This window comes from Aquarana catesbeiana, unplaced genomic scaffold (genome assembly GCF_042186555.1).
Source record: "Aquarana catesbeiana isolate 2022-GZ unplaced genomic scaffold, ASM4218655v1 unanchor235, whole genome shotgun sequence".
In the NCBI taxonomy this organism is placed as follows: domain Eukaryota; kingdom Metazoa; phylum Chordata; class Amphibia; order Anura; family Ranidae; genus Aquarana; species Aquarana catesbeiana.
The window spans coordinates 662,965-686,092 of record NW_027362663.1 but is presented as its reverse complement, the minus strand read 5'-3'; the positions used below and the strand labels follow the sequence as shown (position 1 = coordinate 686,092).

The following is a 23,128-nucleotide window of genomic DNA, read 5'->3' as shown; positions in this document are numbered from 1 at the left end:
AAGATTATTACTAGACATGAGCAGATTGGTTCCCCTAAACCAGGACTCCGCCCACATCAGGCAGCTTTGTCTCTGAGGATCTTACAATTCCCCCCTCAAGGTAACTAGTAAATGGGTCCTCTGATCTCCTACCAGTTCATTTCTTTATTCATGGACCTTAGTCAGAAAGTGAAGACACAATGAGAACTGTCTTTTATAGGAGTGACAGTGATGAGGGGATTATAGGACGAGTGTCCCCACACCCTCTTTCACTCATTGCCATCTTCCCAACACAAGAAGTACAGCACTTCCTTATTTAGTCCATGATTTAGTCATGAATAACAGCGGAGCTAAGATCCACCAGAGGTCAGAGAATGAGGATGGGGGGAGAACAACCAAGATGAAGACTGGACTAATCCTGAAGACCACCATCATTGGGTTATTGACTGCTCCCTCATTATCACTTTCTGTTTAAGGTTCCAAAGTTTGAGGATGTTATCACATTATTATCAACATGTAAAAGTCTGTGCTCCAATCAAATCATCAGATATAAAATGTCCAGCTGGTAGAAAATGGGTGTAACAAAAGAGAATACATATTATGTGTATATATAGCAGTGGGTAGAGGGAAGAGAGCAGAATTCAGGACTATGTAATGTACAGCATATTGTATAAGATACAACAGATAAGACTATATAGTATCAGAATGATGTAATGTACAACATAGAGTATATAGTGCAGGGGTCAGGAGTATGTAATGTACAATATAAAATTATAAAGTGTAATGGTCAAGACTCATAATATTGGTATTCAGTAATCAGTGGAAGATTAAATGTTTACATGAGACATGTTGCAGAGGTCCCACACCGCTGCCTCCCATCTCCTGAGACTGCACTCAGTGACTTGGGTCTGAAACTATACACACATATCCCTTCACCCGGCACAGCCAGCAGACAACAGAGCAAGTAATCCTGGGAGAATTGTTCTGTCAGAGATCTTACTAGACCCAGACATGGGGCAGAAGACCCAAATTACATACCCCAGGTTCCTAGGTCTAGTAAATTCTATGGTGAAAATGAACATTTTGCTGCCAGCTGAACCCCAGAATCTCCATAAATCCAGTCTAGATACATAAATTGTGTCTGCAGCACAGAGAAGGAAGATTATCCGAGAGAAATACAGGAATACAGGACGGGGAACACAGCTCAGGAAAGTGACCAGGGTATTACAGGCTGATATCACCCAGTCCTTGCCCTACTCTGGACCAATCAGTGAGCAGTATGGGTGGAGGAATGTATTTAGTGTTAATGACCCACCTGTGCTGATCTCTGTAGGAGTGTCCTCCTCTATAAATGTCCCCGTTATTCCATCCTCCTCCATAGACTGCTGATCATCCCTCACATACCTCTCTTCTTCTTCTGCTTTAACCTCAAATTCTATATCGATTGGATCTCCACTCTAAATCAAGAAAATGAGATATAATCTATAAAATATAAGCTCTATTGTGACATCACATAAAAAAATCCACACATTGTCACCACATGTCCATGTTCGAGATGCAACATCCCACCAACCTTGTAACAGTGAGGGATGATGTGACCTTCCTGTGTGGAATCCCGGGAATACAGAGGACGGGGACATCTCTCTGGTGGGTTCCTGGTATTTGGTGGCTCCATCATATCCTTGTGTCCTTCTGAAAACTCCTCCATCACTCCATACTCCTCATCCTCCTCTTTATACTCTTCTTTAACAACAATATTATAATCTCTGAGGTTTCCACTCTGAATATATAATAAAACATTCATTGTAACTAGAGATGGCCCGAACACCGACCCCCCCCCCCCCCCCTTTTGGTTTGCACCAGGACTCCCGAACAGAGAAACAGTTCTGACTGAAACGGTAAACCCTATTAAAGTCTATGAGACCCGAACTTGAAAAATCAAAAGTAAATTATTTTGAAGGCTTATATACAAGTAATTGGCTATAAAAAGGATATGGGGGCCCTGAGGGGACATGTATCAATACAATTTTTTTGTTAAAAAGTTTGTTTTTCCAGGAGCAGGGATTTTAATGATGCTTAACCACTTGGTGGTTTCACCCCGTCTGCCCAGGCCAATTTTCAGCTTTCAGCGCTCTCACTCTTTGAATGACAATTACTCATGTAATTAGTAATTAGTCATGCAACATTGTACCCATATGAAATTTGTGTCCTTTTTTCACACAAATAGAGATTTCTTTTGGTGGTATTTTATTATCAATGGGGTTTTTTATTTTTTGCTTTATAAATAAAAAAAGACTGAAAATTTTGTATAAAAAATGCATTTTCTTCATTTATGTTATAAAATTTTGAAAAGTAGTAAAAATAACCCAAATCAGTGTATATTATTTGGTCTTTGTGAAAGTTATAGAGTCTACAAGCTACGGTGCCAATCACTGAAAATTGATCACACCCGATGTGTCTTGAGACACTAACAAGCCAGGAAAGTACAAAAAACCCCAAATGTCCCCTTTTTGAAAAGTAGACAGTCCAAGGTATTTAGTAAGAGGCATGGTGAGTTTTGTAGAAGTTGTAATTTTTTTCCCACAATTATTTGCAAAGTGACGTTTTGTTCCCAAAATTGTCATATTAACAGGTTATTTCTCACACACAGCATATGCATACTTGCAATTGCACCCCAAAACACATTCTGCTACTCCTGAGTATGGCGATACCACATGTGTGACACTTTTACACTGCGCTGGCACATACAGGGGCCCAACATGCAGGGAGCACCATCAGGCGTTCTAGCGATAAATGCATTACATAAATTACAATAATCTAATTTCCTGACTACCTATCACACTTTTGAAGGTCCCAGAGCACCGGGACAATGGAAACACCCCCAAAAAATTACCCCATTTTGGAAAGTAAACATCCCAAAATCTATTCTATGAGGCATAATGAGTTTTTTGAACATGTCATTTTTTTCCACAAGTTTTTGGAAAATGTGGAAAGAAAATAAAAACATTATTTTTTACACAAAGTTCTCCATGTATAAGATATTTCTAACACATAATATGAACATAGCAAAAATTACATCCCAAAACACATTCTGATACTCCTCCTGAGTATGGTGATACCACGTGTGAGATTTTTACACAGCCTGGCCACATACAGAGGCCTGACATGCAGGGACCACCATCAGGAGTTCTAAGGACATAAAATTACACATCTAATTTCCTGACTACCTATCACACTGTTGAAGGCCCTGGAGCACCAGGACAATGGAAACGCGCACAAAATGACCCCATTTTGGAAAGCAAACATCACAACATAGTAGTGGCACTGATGACACTGTAGGGGCACAGGGATGGCACTGTAGGGGCACTCCGGATCATGCCAACTCACGCTGCTGCAGTGTTTCTCTCTCCTCTCCTCACATTAATACAGCGTGTGAGGATAGGACAGAGAAACACAGCAGCTGCGTGAGATGAACCGGGCATGATTCCGGTTTGTTGACAAAGTGATCGTTCCATCATTGGGCAGAGCGATCACATGGTAAAGGGTCACTGTGATTTGCCCATTACCTCGATCCATGATGCACTGGGTCCCACAGACCCAGCAATCACAGACAGGTGCGCACCCTAGGCGGCAGCCTGAGCACGGAAGGACATCAATATATGGCCTCCCAGAACTAGTCAGCCATGCTGTAGCCATCATTCAGCTATAGGAAAGTATATTGAAGTGCGGTCGGCAAGTGGTTAAAGTAAAACAATAAAATTTTTTTTTTTTTAAATATAGTGCCTGGGGGGTCCCCTTAGTCTGCCTGTAAAGTGGTGCATCTGTACCATGTATAGAACCTGCAGCAAAACTTACATTTCTAAAGAAAAAAAAAATGAAATGACATTTAAATTGCCGGCAATACAATACCATTGTCGGCAATAGAAAAATATATTTAAAAAAAAAACGTCATGGCGGTCCCCTAAATCCATACCAGGCCCTTCTGGTGTGGCATTAATTTTAATGGGAACCCCACGCAGAAATAAAAAAAAACAAAAAAAAACCGCATGCCCCCCCCCCCAAATCTATACCAGACCCATATCTGAGCATGCAGCTTGGCAGGTCAGCAATGGGGAGGGACGAGCAAGCGCCAACATGGGGTGGTGCCCAACATGCACTGGTCAGTGACATCACAAGGGGGGTGGTTCTTCAAGTTGACGTCGCTGGTTGGCTCTGCCCCTTACCTATATAAGAACTGTCAAATGGCAAGCCAGGCATTTGGCGGTTTGCCTTAGTTGACTGTGGAACAATTTTTTTTTTTTTCGGGTCGGCGGTGCAGCATGATTAACAAAGGAACTACATCAGGGGACACTGTAGGTTTATTTTTTAACCACCTCAATACAGGGCACTTACACCCCCTTCCTGCCCAGACCAAATTTCAGCGCTCTCACACTTTGAATGACAATTAATCAGTCATGTAACACTCTACCCATATGAAATTTGTGTCCTTTTTTTCACACAAATAGAGCTTTCTTTACATGGTATTTAATCACTAGTGGGTTTTTTTTGTACTATAAATAAAAGAATACCGTAAATTTTGTGAAAAAAATGACTTTGTTTGTCATAAAATTTTGCAAATTAGTAATTAGTTTCTTCATAAATTTTGGCCAAAATTTATACTGCTACATAGCTTTGGTAAAAATAACTCAAATTAGTGTATATTATTTGGTCTGTGTGAAAGTTATAGTCTACAAACTATGGTGCCAATCACTGAAAATTGATCACATCTGATCAGGCCTTCAGTACATCAGGTGTATCTCATTTCTTGAGACACTAACAGGTCAGGAAAGTACAAATACCCCCAAAATGATCCCTTTTCTAAAGTAGACATTCCAAGGTATTAAGTAAGTAGCATGGTGAGTTTTTTTAAGTTGTAATTTTTTCCCACAATTCTTAGCAAAATGAAGATTTTTTTTTTTTTTTACAAAATTGTCATATTATCAGGTTATTTCTCACACAGAGCATATGCATACAACAAATTACACCCCAAAATAGATTCTGCTACTCCTCCTGAGTATGGCAATATCACATGTGTGAGACTTTTTCACAGCCTGGCCACATACAGAGGACCAACATTGAAGTAGCACCTTCAGGCGTTCTACGAGCATAAATGACACATCTCAATTCTCAACCACCTATTACACTTTTGAAGGCCCTGGAGCATCAGGACAATGGAATTGGCCAAAAAATTACCCCATATTGGAAAGCAAACACCCCAAAGTATAATCTATGAGGCATAATGAGTCTTTTTTTCCAGAAGTTTTTGGAAAATGTTTAAAAAAAATGAATTTATAAGATATTTCTAACACATAGCATGTATATAGCAAAAATGACACCCCAAAATACATTCTGCTACTCCTTCCGAGTATGGCAATACTACATGTGTGAGACTTTTACACAGCCTGGCCGTATACAGAGGCCCAACATTGAAGTAGTACCTTCAGGCGTTCTAGGAGCATAAATTACACATCTCATTTAATTCCTACCTATCACATATTTGAAGGTCCTTGAGCATCAGAACAATGGAATTACCCACAAAATGACCCCACTTTGGAAAGCAAATACCCCAACGTATATTCTATGAGGCATGGGCTGCAGATAGGTACTCGGGTAACTTAATGAGCTGCAGACAGGTACTCGGGTACTCTGATGGCCTGGTGACAGGTACTCGGGTACTCTGATGGGCTACAGATAGGTACTCTGGGACTCTGATGGGCTGGTGACTGGTATTCAGGTACTCATATAAACTGTGACAGGTACTCAGATGGACTGTGACAGGTACTCAGGTACTCATATAAACTGTGACAGGTACTCGGTTATTCAGATGGACTGTGACAGGTACTCAGGTACTCATATAAACTGTGACAGGTACTCGGTTATTCAGATAGACTGTGACAGGTACTTAGATGGCTGGTGACAAGTCCTCTTTATTGGGGAGGAGGCAATCAGTGTGTGTTGGTGTACTCTGTAAGCGGTTAAGAGATGTTACCGCAATCTCCTTCTCACACACAATTGGTGTGTGAGGAGGAGAACCTGGTAACATCTTGTTACCGCACTATATTTACATTTAGTGATTTCACAGCCTATCACGTGGTAAACACCTGCCGGCTGTTTACTGTAGTGATCGGGTATATTAATGGGTGTATAGATGTAGAGTGGGTATGATAATTAATTAGTAAGTACTCTTCCGCAGCAACCCAATTCTTCCAGAGAGATGCACTTTATTGACTTCCAACACAGAACAAAATCCAAAGTCCACAGATGACAGAAAAATCCGACAGAGTAGATATAATTCAGAACCCCATGTCTTAGGTCCGAGTGTGCATACACAGACAAGCCTCTCTCATACACAGACGAGCCTCACTCCCCCCAAACCTATAGACTGAATGCCGTGTTATATTCACTAAATATTGAATGGCTGAGCAATTTGATTGGCCGTTCCAATTTAGGACTTTGATTTGCTTTAGTCTTTCAAACAGACAACAACCCCCAGCCGTGAACAGTTGCAGTCATAAACCGCCCCAATTTGCACTCCCGCATATCAACATCAACAAGTCCCCTTTAGATATATGTAATTAGATTAGATTAACATACCACCTGAATACCCTTTGAAATGTTCAAATAGACTTGCATAAGATTAACACATCAAAGAGTCTTCAGCTGTTAAAATTCAGTTGGACAAATCAACCATTCGGTCAACATTGACTGCATGTGTACATACACACAACAATGTCCCACATAAATCGGTGAACATATTACAACATTTACCAGTGTTGGTGACAAGCAGTGTTCCCGGGAACACGCCGCCCCCGAGGTGATCGCGCGCATGCACCTTGAAAAGGGGGGAGGTACCATCTGCGATCGGCCGTGACTTTATCACGGCTGATTACGTGGTAAACAGCCATGCCCAATGGCTGTTCACCCCCTTGGTGGCGAGCGGTGTCTCCGTGACACGCCACCACCGAAGGTACAGGGCTGTGCGCACATGATTGCGCGCATGCCCTGTTTAAATGGACGACGTCATATGACGCCCGCCCAGAACGAGAGCTGCGCTGCCTGGCCATCATATGGCAGCTGGCGGGTGGCAAGCGGTTAATAAAGGAATTGTCAAAAACGGTCTCTGTATTTTTGTTACTTTTTTTCAGTGAATGGGTAGGTAGGTAGTGAATGGATAGTACCCCCTACACATTTACATGGGGGGCAGGATCTGGGGGCCCCCTTGTTAAAGGGTCTTCCGCTTCCGCCTGTAGATCTCCACAACCACCGCCCACGGTTGTCAAGAAGAGGCACTTGTCCCCATCAACATGGGGGACAAGGTGCTTTGGGGTGGGGGCCCCAAAGCATCCCCCATGTTGAGGGCATGTGGCCTGGTATGGTTCAGGAGGGGGGCGCTCGCTCATCCTCCCCTTTCCTGGCCTATCAGGCTGCATGCATGGATAAGGGTCTGGTATGGATTGGAGGGGGGCTCCAACATTGTTTTTTTTTTTTCACTTTTTTTTTGCCGGCAATGTTTTTTTTTTATTCAGCTGTCAGCAGGGAAGCCCATTGACAGCTGATGACTCATCGGTTGTTAAGGACGCCACGGTCGGCTTTCCGACAACACTCCTAGCTCGACCAGCTATTCACTGCACCCTGATTGGTCAAATCATTAACCAATCAAGGATTAGAATGCACTGTGCAGTGCATTGCAGAGTGTCCAGCGGGGCAAACACCCACCGAACACCCTGCAAATTCGAGTTTTCACCAAACAGGTGAACAGGCAATGTTCGGGCCAAACTTTTTGCTCGGCCCAAACTATTCGCCCAACTTTAATTGTAACAAACATGTTGTGTATAAATTATAACTACCAATAATTGTTAATTATCTACCTGATGATGGTGAGGGATGGTGTGACCTTCTTCCTTTATCTCTTCTTTAGCTTCAATTTTAGAATCTCTCAGGTTTCCACTCTAAATATATAATAAAAATTACATCATTGGTAACAATGCAGATAATGTACAGATCCTAATGATACTATCAGTGATTGTTCCTCATCTACCTGATGATGGTGAGGGATGATGTGATCTTCCTGTGTGGAATCCCGGGAATACAGAGGACGGGGACATCTCTCTGGTGGGTCCCTGGTATTGAGTGGCTTCATTATATCCTTGTGTCCTGATAACTCCTCCATCACTCCATATTCCTCATCCTCCTCTCTATATTCTTCTTTAACATCAATATTACCATCCCTAAGTTTTCCACTCTGGATATAATAAAACACACACTGTAACAAACATGATTGTTTAAAAATGATCACAAGGGATTGTTCCTCATCTACCTGATGATGGTGAGGGATGGTGTGACCTTCCTGTGTGGAATCCCGGGAATACAGAGGACGGGGACATCTCTCTGGTGGGTTCCCATTACTGGATCCATCTGTAGGAAACACACACACTGACTGAATACATTGTTTCTATGTGTTTATCAGATGATGGGGGGATCTAGGTGGAGCCTCCGTACTGCTCTCTCCTTTACAATAAAGTCTCCTCTTACCCGGTGATGTGAGGAGCGGCTGATTGTCCATCATGACGTCCTTGTAGAGATCCTTGTGTCCTTCTAAATACTCCCACTCCTCCATGGAGAAATAGACAGTGACATCCTGACACCTTATAGGAACCTGACACACACAATGATACAGTCACCATCCAGACACATCCCTTGTCTGTTACTGGATAATGTCCCAGAATTCCCAGCACCGCTCACCTCTCCTCCAAGATCTCTCTGGTGACTTCTAGAATCCTCTTTGTATTTCTCTATTCTATCAGGGAGGGAGGTGGAGGCAATGTGATGGTCATATGATCTCCAGACTTCACAAGAGGAAAACTCTAGATCTGAACACAAATCGTAAAATCAAATGATATTCCCAGAATCCTCACTTCACCATTTGGGATTCCATTTTTATTAAAGCCTTACTTCAAGGTGAGATATAATTCACCCACACAGGACCCCCACACTATGCAGGTTAAAAGCTTGTAGCAGGTATTCTGATGTCATTACATACAATGCAGGACCAACAGTCCCACTTTGCTAGTGAGAATTCAAAGGGTCCACCCACATCCTAAGATCATCAAAAAAAAAATCCAGATGGAGGGACATTGGGAGGAGGAGCTGTGAGGTCATAGGACATATAGACTCTGGATGGATGGACATGTGGATGGGGAGATTTGAGAGGTCCTCTATATGAGGATCCCGTGCAAAACAAATCATTGTTCCTGAGGAAGTCACTTATGGTGACCATAGATACATGTAAATTCAGCTGGTTCAGCTGGTTCAGCAGGGATCGGTCACATTTCCATCCATGTGTGGTCACTGCCGGATAAAAGTCACTCGATCAGCGGCTGCAGCCAATAGCTTCATCACTGATCTGTGTATTCTGAGAGCGGAGGAGCGCCCCCCATTGTCAGAATACAATAGTGCAGCGGGGAGGATTCCCCCATCCCCCTCCAATGTGTGGATGGGGGAATCACTTCAGTTTTTTCCTCTCATCCCGCTGGATGAACGATAAAACTGAACCATGTATGGCCAGATTTGGAAGCAAAATATATTAATCATCAACTGATCTCCCTGAAGGGGTTAATCTACATATTACCTCCTCTGCCTCCAGATCGTCCATTGTCTTCTCTCTACTTCCTCCTACATGGACGTGTCTGTGTGTACCTGACATCACTTCCTGTCTTCCATAGAGACTTCCTGTCTGGGTAGAGGTGAGATCACCATCTTGTGGAGATCAGAGGAACTGCAGCCTCAAGAAATATCTTATAGTGTGAACACGTCCTTGTGATGTGTGTGTATGTACTGTATATCCTTATAGATGGGGTCATCTCCACTCCCACCAAGGGGGATAGAAATATATTACTGCTCGGGGGGAGACATTTTGGCACGTTTGATTTTGCAGTAAAATTGATTGCAGATTTAGTCATGTAGAACATCTGTTATATGGATACAAAGAACCCCAGCCGAGAGTAAAGGGTGGAAATGGCTCCTGATCCCCAGATTTGGACAATTATGTCACCAATATAAATAGAATAAAACCCGCGCTATGTGTAACAACTCAAATACCTACAAAAATAACTTATACCGGACTGCTACTGTAACAAAGGTAAGTATTCCCTTTATCAACTAGAAGAGCATTATGTGTCACAGCGCTGTCCTATTGTGTGTGCACATAAATCATCACAAATACACTAAAATATGTGGAGACATTCATATATAAAGTGCTAGGGGCTCAAATAATATTCTCTGCAGATCTACTGCTTCCACTTTACACCTACTTCACTGATCTTATGGTGTTTATCAATAGATTGGGTAAACTGAACCATGTGCAAATTCATATATAAGATAAAGTGCTTTGTGCTCAAGGTGCTGTTCCCTGCAGATCCACTGCTTCCACTTTGCATCTATTTCATTAACCTTGTAATAGTTGCTGCTATATTGCAAATTCATGTAATTATACAATATTTTGTACTCAATATAGTGTTATATGCTAGTCCACTGCATTCACTTTGCATCTACTTCTCAAATATATACAATATATATAAACGTGACTTCATCAGGGAAAGTGACCGTGACGATACGCGTAGGGAGTGGAGGAGTACCGGAAGTGATGCCGCATAGGAATGAGTTCGGCACTCGTGAATTTTCGCAGACATACGGCTTTTAAATGTGAGTTTATGCTGTTTGAATTATTTTAATAAATACCTTGAAAAATGTTATTACACTAGCAGAGTGTTCCTCTTTCTCCTTATACATCTATATGGGAGCCTATTGGAAAGGAACATCCCTGCAGGACTAATAGAGACCCAGTACCCCTTATGATATACAGTACATTGGAAAACGCTGAAGCAGAGGACCCTTGGAGGCAAGTTTATATCTACACACCACACTTGGGAGATAAGATGATATGCTGGTTTAAGGAGGTGACACGGGAAGAAGGGGCCAAATCACCTAATTATATGCTTCCTCAGACACTGGTGAAGGGATAAACCAAGCTACCCATCTAGATCACCAAGGACTTTTTTCCAAATAGACTATCTGTGAAGATTTGTGTACATTTTAATACCTCCTTACTTCTATGTTTATCGGATTAAGTGTCCAGCCTTGAGACACCTGTTTACTACTCATATATGCACTATTAGCACTTTATACACTATATAAGAATTATTGTACTTAATTGTATGATTTATGATCTGTGAAGCATATGCACCATTGACCGTGTAGCATTTATACCATTTTTTTGGAGTAACTCATTTTCATGATTAGTAGTTTTGTTTACATATGTAGACTATTTTGAACACACTTTGAAACACGGGACACACCCACACTTTATATATATATATATATATATATATATATATATATATATATATATATATATACACACATATATACACACACATACACACACACATTTTTTAATAACAATTTTACTATGTTTTTTGGCAATACAGAGTGAACATATTTTCATATGTTGTAACATTTGAGTAATGGTACAAGATTCAAACAGGTACAATAACGTACAAAGAGTGTATAAGACAAATGAAGGAGAAAAAAAGCATTATCATATACAAATCGTTAGATAGGTTGTCAAGTTTGTGCGATAGATAGATTGGTTTTGAGCGGTGGAGAAAGGCATATTGCCTATATTAAGAAAGGACGGTGGTGTCTGTGAAGTTAGAAAGATAGGAAGTCCTATTGGGTGTCCAAAGTTCATTAGAAGGTCGAAAGAGAGAGCAGTGATGGCGGTTGATTAAGGCAGAGATAAGCCTTTGGTGTGGGTAAGCCAGGGGGCCCATTTCTTTTGGAATGCTGGAATTTGAAGGATTAGCCTCGGCATACATGTATTTCCATGAGACAGTGATTGTTCAGATGTAGAATCACTTCCAGGATAGAAGGATGTGGGGATTTCCAGTCTCTAGCAATAGCTAGGCACATGGCAATAAGGACATGGGATATGACAGTTCCGGTGTAACGTGGGCAAGTTTCAATGTCTAAGCCAAGGAGAACCATTTGTGGAGATAGGGAAACAGTGTTAGGTGTCAATGAAGAGAGAAATCTGGTGAGAGTGGACCAGAGAGGTATTCATTTTGGGCAGGACCACCAGATATGTAGTGGAGTTCCAGGATCTCTGCAGTTTCTCCAGCAGGCATTGGAAGCAGAGGGGATGATCTTTGCTAGTCTGGATGGTGTTAGGTACCAATTGTTGAGGAGCTTTTGTACAGTTTCCCAGTGTAGGATACATTTAGAAAGTTTCAGGGGTCGTTAAAGTGCTTGCTGCCACTGCGACGGTGTATAGGTACAGTGTACAGTAAGAGGTTTTCCCAGTGCATCATGGCAGGGGTTTTGGATTTATGCAAAGGGTCAGTTAGGAGCTTGTAGAGATGGCAGATACACTTTTGGTTTGGTCTCTTAGTGTTGTAGAATTCCAGAATGCGCCATAGCACAGGATTTTCTGACCAGCGTAGATGTGAGATATTTAAATAAGTCCTTGGAGGGAATGTGACAGTTATCTTGCAGATGTAAATGAGGAGTTTTGGTACAGATCTCCAATAGACTGTAGGCCAGCAGAGAGCCAGTTCAATATTAAGATGTCGGGGATGATAAGCTGTATGGCAGAGAGAGAGAGATGAGAGGCAGAATCTGGTAGGTTATGCCAGTCGAATGTTGGTAAATTGCTTTCCATGTTTTGATGGTTGCATTGATGGTCCTTAGGTAAGATTGCCACTCATGGTGTCCTAGGAGTAGGGCGCTGAGGAGCATTTTTGGACAGGTTGCTAATACCGTTCTTTTGATTTGGAGCCATGTGTGCTGTAATTTAGTTTCCCACCAGGATTTGGCTTGGTCCAGGATTGTTGCTTTGAAGTATTATGTTTGGAGCTCCTATACCCCCAGTGGATGTAGGTGTGCACAAGATAGAGCACTTAATCCTAGGGTTTTTCCCATTCCAGATGAAGGAGTTTAATATGCCTTGCAGTTTGTGGAGATGTGATTGTAGAAAGGGGATAGGTAAAGTCCGAAAAGGAATAGAGTACGTGGGGTAAAAGGTACATTTTGTCCGATGCGGCCAGCCCAGGAGGCTTGAATATGTTGTAGATCACGTACTGTTTTCTGAAGTTTGGAGATGAGTTGAGAGAGGTTGAGAAGGATTAGTCGGGAAGTAGGTGTGACCAACTTTATACCTAGGTAGGAAAGAGTGGAGTCTGGAGCCCATGAGAAGGAGGTGATTGGATCAATGCCACGTTTTGTATTGGAGTCAATATTAGTGCCAATCATGCAGGACTTGGAGAAATTAATCTTGTAGAGAGAGGCTTTGCTGAAAAGATCTAGGGTGTGGTGGAGGTGAGGTAAGGATTTTGCTGGGTTGGTGATGGAGATGATCACATCATCCGCATATAGGCCGATTTTGTGAGTATGGTCACCAACTTCAATACCAGAGACAAGTGGGTTTGTACGAATGGAATGAGCCAATGTTTCCATAATGAGGGTAAAATTTAGGGGAGAAAGGGGGCATCCCTGATGGGTTCCATTAGATATACGGAAGGAGTCAGAAAGAATACCGGTGTTCACAACCTTGGCGCTGGGGTTGGAGTATAGTGCCATTATGGTTTGAAGAATTTGACCCGCGAATCCAAACTTCTCCAGAACGGCTTTGAGGAAGCTCCAGTTGACCCTATCAAATGCCATTTCTGCATCTAAAGAGATGAACAGAGAAGGCGTTCGATGGTGTTCTACCCACTGTAGTAGGTCAATGTATCTACGTGTGCCATCAGACACTTACCTACCAGCCACAAAACCCACCTGGTCAGGGTGTACTAGGTACGTGGCTATCAGTTTGGTATCTGTATTTAGTAATGAGATGGGTCTGTAGCTGGCAGGGTCGTCCAACGGTTTGCCAGGTTTCGGGATTGTCGTTATGGTGGCTTTGAGAGATTCTGGCAAAATGTAATCTAAATTGATTGGCAATACCTTTGGGGTCTGTGATACGGGTTTGAGAGGGGGAACAGAGGTATGGAATTTTAGAGTGTATTAAGCGACGTTTGAGTTGTTGTGCAAGGCAGGTCCCTGGTTTGTTGTTGTGTGCATAGAAATGTAGGCGGAGTCTTTTCAGGGAAAAGTCAAAGTTTTGATGAAGGTGTTCACTAAGATTCTGTTTAGCTGTACGTAGTTCAGAGTCAAGGTGTAGGGAGGGTTGAGTTTTTTGTTAGCAGATTCAAGGATGCAAATTTGCTCCATTAATTTATATGTGGTAGCAGTGCATTGTTTCTTCTCATGGGCTCCTAGCTTAATAAGGAGGCCTCTAAGGCAGGCCTTGTGAGCATTCCAAAAAACTGTAGGGTTAGTTACGGAATCAACATTAAGCAAAAAATATTGTTCAATCTCGGATGCGACCTGTTTCTGGAGATGTGGACGGGATAGGAGGGAGGTATTAAGCCTCCACATCGTCCCCTTCTCTGTAGAGTGTGGAGGGAATAGTTTAAGTATAATGGGAGCAAGGTCAGACCACGTAATAACGTCTGTCTTGCTTTCTTGAACTGATTGGAGGGTGTGTTTATCAACCAGAAACATGTAAATTCAAGAGTAGGACTTTTAAGTGTGCGAATAGGTGTAATCTTTTTCTGTACGGTGGTAGTCCAAACAAGGTCTTTGGATGGGAGCAAAGTGGAAAGGGCAGTGGTTTGTTTACGAGCTGGGTTGGAAGAGTCTAGGGTTGGGTCTATGACTTGGTTAAATTCTCCACAGATAACTAAGGTGTTGCTGTGGAATGGTTCTAATTTTTCGATTATAGATTTATAGAACTGCCTTTGGTTGGTATTAGGGGCGTAGACATTGGCGATGGTCATGACATGGTTGTTAATGGAGGCATTTAAGATAATGTATCTCCCGTGTAGGTCAATTTTGGCATGGAGCAATTGGGAAGCTACCATAGAGCGGATAGCTATGAGGACACCAGCTTTCTTTTACGGCAAATTTGCAAGAAAGCAATGCGGGAACTGCTTATGGGAGCAGGACGGGGGTTTGCGGGACAAGAACTGGGTCTCCTGCATGCATATAAATTCGGATTTATGATATGAGGGCTTCCTTCCACATCAAATTGCGCTTAAAGGGGGAATTGAGGCCCTTGACATTCAGGGAAGTGATATTAATGGCCATAGTTAAGAGCTGGCAGAATAAGCCTATAGAAGTATAGAGATGACACTTGTTATTTTCGCACACCCAATAGCGTTGAAGTCACTATAAATTTCAGATAACAAGCTTATTAGTTTTAATATAACAATGCAATTAACCTGGGAGTCAACAAAAGAAAAAACAGGTCAATAAACGAAAACAGATTATTCAACACTGAATAGAGTGCTTGGCACCCTGTGGTTTTTGGGGGATAAATGTAGTTGACAAAAGAGAATCACTAAACCGATTCAGATTGATGCTCATTTAGGACCTAACAATATAATATGCATTGAACTGGGTGTATCTGGAACACAAGCATGTAAAAGTCTGTGCTCCAATCAAATCATCATATATAAAATGTCCAGGCAGTAGGAAATGGGTGTAACAAAAGAGAATACATATTATGTGTATATATAGCAAAGGGGAGAGAGCAGAACTCAGGACTATGTAATGTACAACATATTGTATAAGATACAACAGATAGGGCTATATAGTATCAGAATGATGTAATGTACAATATAGAGTATATAGTGCAGGGGTCAGGAGTATGTAATGTACAATATAAATTATATAGTATAAGAGTCAGGGCACATAATATTGGTATTCAGTAATCAGTGGAAGTTTAAATGTTCACATGAGACAAGTTGCAGAGGTCCCACACCTCCCATCTCCTGAGACTGCACTCAGTGACTTAGGTCTGAGACTATACAGACATATCCCTCCACCCGGCACAGCCAGCAAATAACAGAACAAGTAATCTTGGGAGAATTGTTCTGTCAGAGATCTTGCTAGACATCTATTTTAAAAATTAACATTTTGCTGTCAGCTGAATCCCAGAATCTTCATAAATCCAGTCTAAACACCTAAATTATGTCTAGAGCACAGAGAAAGAAGATTATCTGAGAGAAATACAGGAATACAGGACGGGGAACACAGCTCAGGAAAGGGACCAGGGTATTACAGGCTGATATCACCCAGTCCTTGCCCTACTCTGGACCAATCAGTGAGAAACTTTTGGAGAACGTAGAGATACAAGGTGATTTACTAATGGCCACTGCGGATGTGGCATCCTTATATACCTGCATTCCCCATACTAGGGGTATTGAGGCAGTCACCGATTTACAGAGTGATCACATATTAGAACTATTACAATTTGCCACCAGACATAATTATTTTTGGTTTGATAGGAATTTTTTTTTACAGCAGAAGGGCGTGGCTGTGGGAGTAAAATTTGCCCCCAGCGTCACCAATTTGTTTATGACCAAATGGGAGGAGGATGTCATCTATTCTGAACACAGACATTCTTTGGTTTTGTGGGCAAGATATATAGACGACATCCTCCTCCTATGGGATGGCACCCCGGAATCCCTAGAAGATTTTTTCACAACCCTCATTAACAATGACCGAGGTATTTCATTGACTTATGAATCTAGTCCTTCACAAATTCATTTTTTGGATCTCGAGTTAGAGATCCGTGCAGGACAATTCAAGTTCCAGACATTCTTTAAGGATACTGATTGCAACAGTTTTATACCATTAGATAGCTGTCATCACCCATCGTGGTTACAATCTGTCCCTCGCAGTCAATTTCTCAGACTGTGGAAGAACTGCACAGATGTTGATCTCGTCCAAGCGTCTACCCTTAAAGATTCATCGAGAAGGGCTTTGACCCCAAGTCAATAAATTTAGAACTACAGAAGGTGGCAGAGATAAATAGGAGTTCGCTACTAGTGGAAAACCCCCCACGTGAACGAGACGATTCCTACAAATGTTCTTTGCTCACTCATTTTTCTGTACAACATAGGGAAATTAAAACTATTATCAATCGTCATTGGGACATTCTTAAAAATGATCATGTCTTAGGAACGGTGCTCCCTGAACGATCAAAAGTCATTTTCAGGGGTGTGCCCTCTTTACGTGATAAAATTGCCCCCAATGTTATTGATCCTCCCACACGTCCTTAAATTTTTTCATAATTTGGTGGGATATTTCCCTTGTAAAAAATGTGCAGTGTGCCAGCACAATTCATGCAGAAAACACAAGTTATGAATTCAAGTCCTATGCAACAGGTCGAGTTTATCCTATAAAATCGTTTTGCACTTGTGCAACCAAACATATAGTGTATATGATCACCTGCCCTTGCGGGAAACAGTATGTGGCGTGCACAATTCTTGCTTTCTCAGTGAGGGTAGGTGAACATATTGCTGGGATAAAGGGTGGCGACACCAAACATAATGTACCCAGACACTATAGGAAACATTATAGACGTGACCCCAAGGGTTCTCAATTTGTCATAATTGATAAGTATACCCCTCGTGGAGAGGAGGAGCTATGACCAGAGGGGTTTCACGCCTGGAAACATACTGGATACACCAGTTGCAGGTTTATTCCCCCTTTGGACTAAACATTGAGTGGGACATCAACGCTTTTATTAATCAAGCATAAGATTCCAAATCTAATTACTTTGTTTTCAGATACTATCTGGGTGCAAACGGTATATTATCATTTATTTTTCATTAACCATATGCCTTATGGTATAGGGTTTTTATATTATATGTATGTTATATATGCATATTTTTAACTTTAATATTTTTATTGCAATATTCTTGATTATTGAGCTTTTGCACTTTGTGTTTTTTTTGTCGCGCAATTCCTTATTTTTTATTATAATTTTTTCTGGTATTTATATGAATCCTAATATGACCATCAGCTCTGGGATTTATTCATCTTTTTTGATGTTGTTAGCATCATTGTATTTGACTTTTTAATATTTCGTTATTTTTTTTACCCTCTATGATATATTAAAATCGTACTTCTCATTTACACGAGTGCCGGTGATGCCAGATCATTCCACTAGATGGGGTGATTGTCTGGGTTCTTCTGGGGATTTAGATCTCCTTTATGGAGGGCGCCATGTTTTTGGTTATTTTCCGGCACTAAATATCATTCACTTTATTCGTTTTAGTTATTTTCTTTAAACCTCACATAGTTTTTAGATGATTTATGGTTATGAGTTACCTATTACTAGGCATGAGCCAAACACCCCCCCGGTTCGGTTCGCACCAGAACCTGCGAACGGACCAAAAATTTGCACGAATGTTAGAACCCCATTGACGTCTATGGGACTCGAACGTTCGAATTTAAAAGTGCTCATTTTAAAGGCTAATTTGCATGGTATTGTCCTAAAAACGGTTTGGGGACCCGGGTCCTACCCCAGGGGACGTGTATCAATGCAAAAAAAACTTTTAAAAACGTCAGTTTTTTCGGGAGCAGTGATTTTAATGATGCTTAAAGTAAAAAAAAAGTGAAATATTCCTTTAAATATCGTACCTGGGGGGTGTCTATAGTATGCCTGTAAAGTGGCACGTGTTTACCGTGCTTAGAACAGTCCCTGCACAAAATGAAATTTTTAAAGGAAAAAAATCTCATGCTTGCGGGTTTAATGTAATGTCGGATCCTGGATGAAAATCAGTGAGACAAACGGCATGGGTACCCCCCAGTCCATTACCAGGCCCTTTGGGTCTTGTATGGATATTAAGGGGAACCCCACACCCAAATTAAAATAATAAAAGGTGTGGGGCAACCAGGCCCTATATACTCTGAACAGCAGTATACAGGCGGTGCAAACAAGACAGGGACTGTAGGTTTGTTGTTAAGTAGAATCTGTTTGTAATTTTGAACTGGTACATTTTTAACGTGTTTAGCTCCAGCCAAAAAATCTTTTTTAAGCTTTTTGGAAAACATAGGGAAGGGTTATCACCCCTATGACATTTGTTTTGCTGTCTTTCCTCCTCTTCAGATTTCACCTCACTTTTTGTCCCAATGACAAATGTTTTTTGAAAATTTGGGTTTTTTTGTGGAACAAGGATTGGAAAGCATCAGTGGAAAGGAGAAATGTTTTTCCCATATTAACTCTTACAGGAGAGAATTTCCCTTCCTAGGGGTAGATTTCATCTCACTTCCTGTTGTCTCCTTCCGTTTGCAAGTAGGAGTCGTTTGTAAGTTAGATGTTTGAAAGTAGGGGCCTGCCCTATATACTCAGCAGAAATTTGGGCCTTAGATGTTGTTGTGGCCACAACACTGTAAGCCCTCACAGGGCCCTGCTGTGAAATATTAGATCAAGAATTGTAATTACATGCCCCTGTTGAACAAGGGCAGAAAAATTGGGCCTTTGGTGGTGGTGGTGCTGGTGCCACAACACTGTAAGTCCTCACTCGCTCTTGGTGGGTGCAGAAATGGTCCCGGCTGTGAAATATTAGATCAAGAATTGTAATTAAATGCCCCTGTTGAACAGGGGCTGAAAAATTAGGCCTTAGGCACTGGTGCTGGTGCCACAACACTGCAACCCCTCACAGATACTCTAGCTGGAACACAGAAATGAGCCCTGCTGCAAAGTATTGCATCAAAAATTGTAATTACACGCCCCTGTTAAACAGGGCCTGAAAAATTGGGCCTTAGGCACTGGTGGTGGCGCCCAGAACCAAAAATGTTCTTACAAGCTATCAGCGTGATGATTGAGGAGGAAGAGGATAATTACTCAGGGATAGTCACTCAGCATCAGCATAGGCAGTCTTTGAAGGGATCTGAAAAAAATTATTCGGTTACATCAGCATCAGGTGCTTGGTAGCTGGTGGTGATCCAAGACTGATTCATTTTTATGAAGGTCAGTGCATCGACCGAGTCGGTGGACAGACGCACCCTGTGATCGGTTACAAAGCCTCCAGCAGCACTGAATGTGCGTTCCGAAAGAACGCTAGATGCAGGACAGGCCAGTAGCTCAATTGCATACTGTGCAAGCTCTGGCCAGTGATCCATCCTCAAGACCCAGTAACCCAGAGGATTTTCGGTGGGAAAGGTGTCCAAGTCAGATCTTGCCCCTAGGTATTTCTGCGCCATGTAAAACAGACGCTGGCGATGGTTGCTGGACCCGATCATACCTTGGGGCTGCGGACCAAAAAAATTGTCTGAACACATCGGTCAGACGGCCACCTTCTCCACCGCTCCTTCTTTGACTGACCGAAGCCTCAGCAACACGTTGTCCAGAAACAGGAGTTTGTAACCTCCCAGTCTCTGGGAACGCGTTGCACAGACCTTTCTGCAAGGCCTCCCGAAGATGTTTCATCCTCTGCTCCCTCTGCGATGGCAAGATAAGGTCCGCAACCTTACCCTTGTAACGTGGATCAAGGAGGGTTGCCAGCCAGTATTGGTCCTTCTCCTTGATACCACGAATACGAGGATCCTTACGCAGGCTTTGCAGGATCAGGGAGGCCATGCAGCGTAGGTTTGCTGAGGCATTCGGTCCGGAGTCCTCTGGGTCACTAAGGACGACATGGTCCGCAGCCACCTCCTCCCAGCCACGTACAAGTCCATGTGTTTCTTGGGACTGATCCCTTAAAGACTGCTGCTGAGTGCCAGGCTCCACCTCCATACTGACACAATCTTCCTCCTCCTCCTCGTCCTCTTCCTGTGTGATCGGCGGGCACACAGGAACACTGTCTGGATAAAGGGGGCCTTGAGAGCTAAGGAAGTCCTCCTCTTCCTGCCTTTGTTCTGCCTCAAGTGCCCTGTCCATTATTCCACGCAGCATGTGCTCCAACAGGTGGACAAGGGGGACAGTGTCACTGATGCATGCACTGTCACTGCTCACCATCCTCGTGGCCTCCTCAAATGGTGACAGGACAGTGCATGCATCCCTGATCATGGCCCACTGGCGTGGGGAAAAAAAACCAAGCTCCCCTGACCCTGTCCTTGTGCCATAGTCGCACAGGTACTCATTGATGGCCCTCTGCTGCGCGTGCAGCCGCTGCAGCATGGCCAACGTTGAGTTCCACCTGGTGGGCATGTCACAGATTAGGCGGTTCTGGGGCAGGTTAAACTCCTTTTGGAGGTCCGACAGCCGAGCACTGGCATTATATGACCGGCGGAAATGCACACAGACTTTCCTGGCCTGCCTCAGGACATCCTGTAAGCCCGGGTACCTGCCCAAGAACCGCTGCACCACCAAGTTAAGGACGTGAGCCAAACAGGGCACATGGGTCATTTGTCCCTGTCGGAGGGCAGAGAGGAGGTTGGTGACATTGTCGCAAACCACCATTCCTGCCTTAAGTTGGCGTGGCGTCAACCACCTCTGAACCTGCCCCTGCAGAGCTGACAGAACCTCTGCCCCAGTGTGGCTCCTGTCCCCCAAGCACACCAGCTCAAGCACCGCATGGCATCTTTTGGCCTGCATACTTGCGTAGCCCCTTGAACGGCTACGGAGCACAGCTGGTTCCGAGGACAAAGCACAGGAAGAGGCCATGGAGGAAGAAGAAGAGGAGGGGGTGGAGGAGAGAGGTGTGTCACAATCATTAGCATTTTGGAGGCGTGGTGGCGGAACAACCTCCAACACTACTGCACCTTGTCCTGCATCCTTCCCAGCTGCCAGCAGAGTCACCCAATGCGCCGTGAAACTTAGGTAACGTCCCTGTCCATGCCTGCTGGACCATGAGTTAGCGGTAATATGCACCTTACCGCTGACCGCCCTGTCCAGCGAGGCATGGACATTGCCTTCCACATGCCAGTAGAGAGCTGGAATCGCCTTCCGTGAGAAAAAGTGGCGTTTGGGTATCTGTCATTGAGGAACCGCACATTCCACAAACTCACGGAAGGGGGCAGAGTCTACCAACTGAAAAGGCAGCAGTTGAAGTGCTAGCAATTTTGCCAAGCTAGCATTCAACCACTGGGCATGTGGATGGCTGGGAGCAAACTTCTTTCGGCGGTGCAGCAGCTGGGGCAGGGAAATTTGCCTGGTACAATCTGACCTCGGTGTACCAAAAGCAGATTGCCGACAAGTACTTGGCTGTGACACACCTAATTCTACACCTTCATTCCTCTCAGTGCAGGTCTCAGAGAGGACTGAAGGTATAGTGGGGTTGGAGATCTCAGCTGATGAGGAGCAAGGAGAGGTCCTCTTTGTTCTTTGGTGTGGGTCTTTTAGATACGCATGCCAATGAACTGCATGGCAGGTCAACATATGTCTGGTCAAGCATGTGGTACCCAAGCGGGAGATGTTTTGGCCAAGCGAGATACGCTTGAGACATATGTTGCAAATAGCAGCGGTGCGATCTGATGCACTCGTCTCAAAAAAGGCCAACACCAAAGAACTTTTTGAATAACGCACAGAGACTGCAGCGCCCTGCACATGTGGAGCTTTGGGGTGTGATGCAGTCAAGGTGCTGCCCTTAGGCTGGCCCCTGGAGGGCATCCTGCCTCGTTGGTGATGTGCCGCCTCCTCCTCCTCCTCCTCCTCTCTCCTATCAGGCACCCACGTTGAGTCAGTGACCTCATCATCCCCTCCCTCCTCATCACTGGAGCAAACCTGGCAGTATGCTGCAGCAGGGGGAGCATGACTGCCAGATTGCTGTCCTTCTTTGGCACCCCCTCTGTCCGTGCTCACGTTACTGCCTTCATCGAGCTCAGTATCATCATCAGAGCCTTCCAAATGCTGGGCATCCTCCTGGAGCATGTACCCAACAATGTGGTCAAACAGTTCGAGGGACTCCTCAGGAGGACATGGTGGGGCTAGGGAAGGAGTCACTGATGACATTGAGCCAAGGGAAGAGGCCGCTGCTTTGCCAAAGTACCCTGGGCATGGGTAAGAGAGGATGAGGAGGATAAGGACGGCTTGGTCATCCAGTCGACCAAGTCTTCCGCATGTTGCGGCTCAACACGGCCAGCTGCCGAAAAAAAGGCCAAGCGTGTCCCACGGCCACGTGCTGATGAGGATGCATCGTCTCCACGACCAGCAATGTTGCCTCTAGACACAGAGCCTGCTTGCACTCTCTTATTGGCTTGTGACTGTCTGCCTCTCCTTCTTGGCCTTCCAGACATACTAATGGCCTGTAGCTGCACTAAGCTGGGATATATATAT

At 43.4% G+C, this 23,128-nt stretch overlaps 1 protein-coding gene and 1 pseudogene across 1 annotated transcript in view; one reads left to right on the top strand and one right to left on the bottom strand.

Annotated features, from left to right (window-relative positions):
- LOC141121951 (uncharacterized) overlaps window positions 1–9,662 on the bottom strand; it is a 59,069-nt pseudogene extending 49,407 nt beyond the window's left edge.
- Window positions 1–23,128, top strand: part of LOC141121932 (uncharacterized) — a 603,393-nt gene that overhangs the window by 331,857 nt on the left and 248,408 nt on the right. The window lies entirely within an intron of this gene.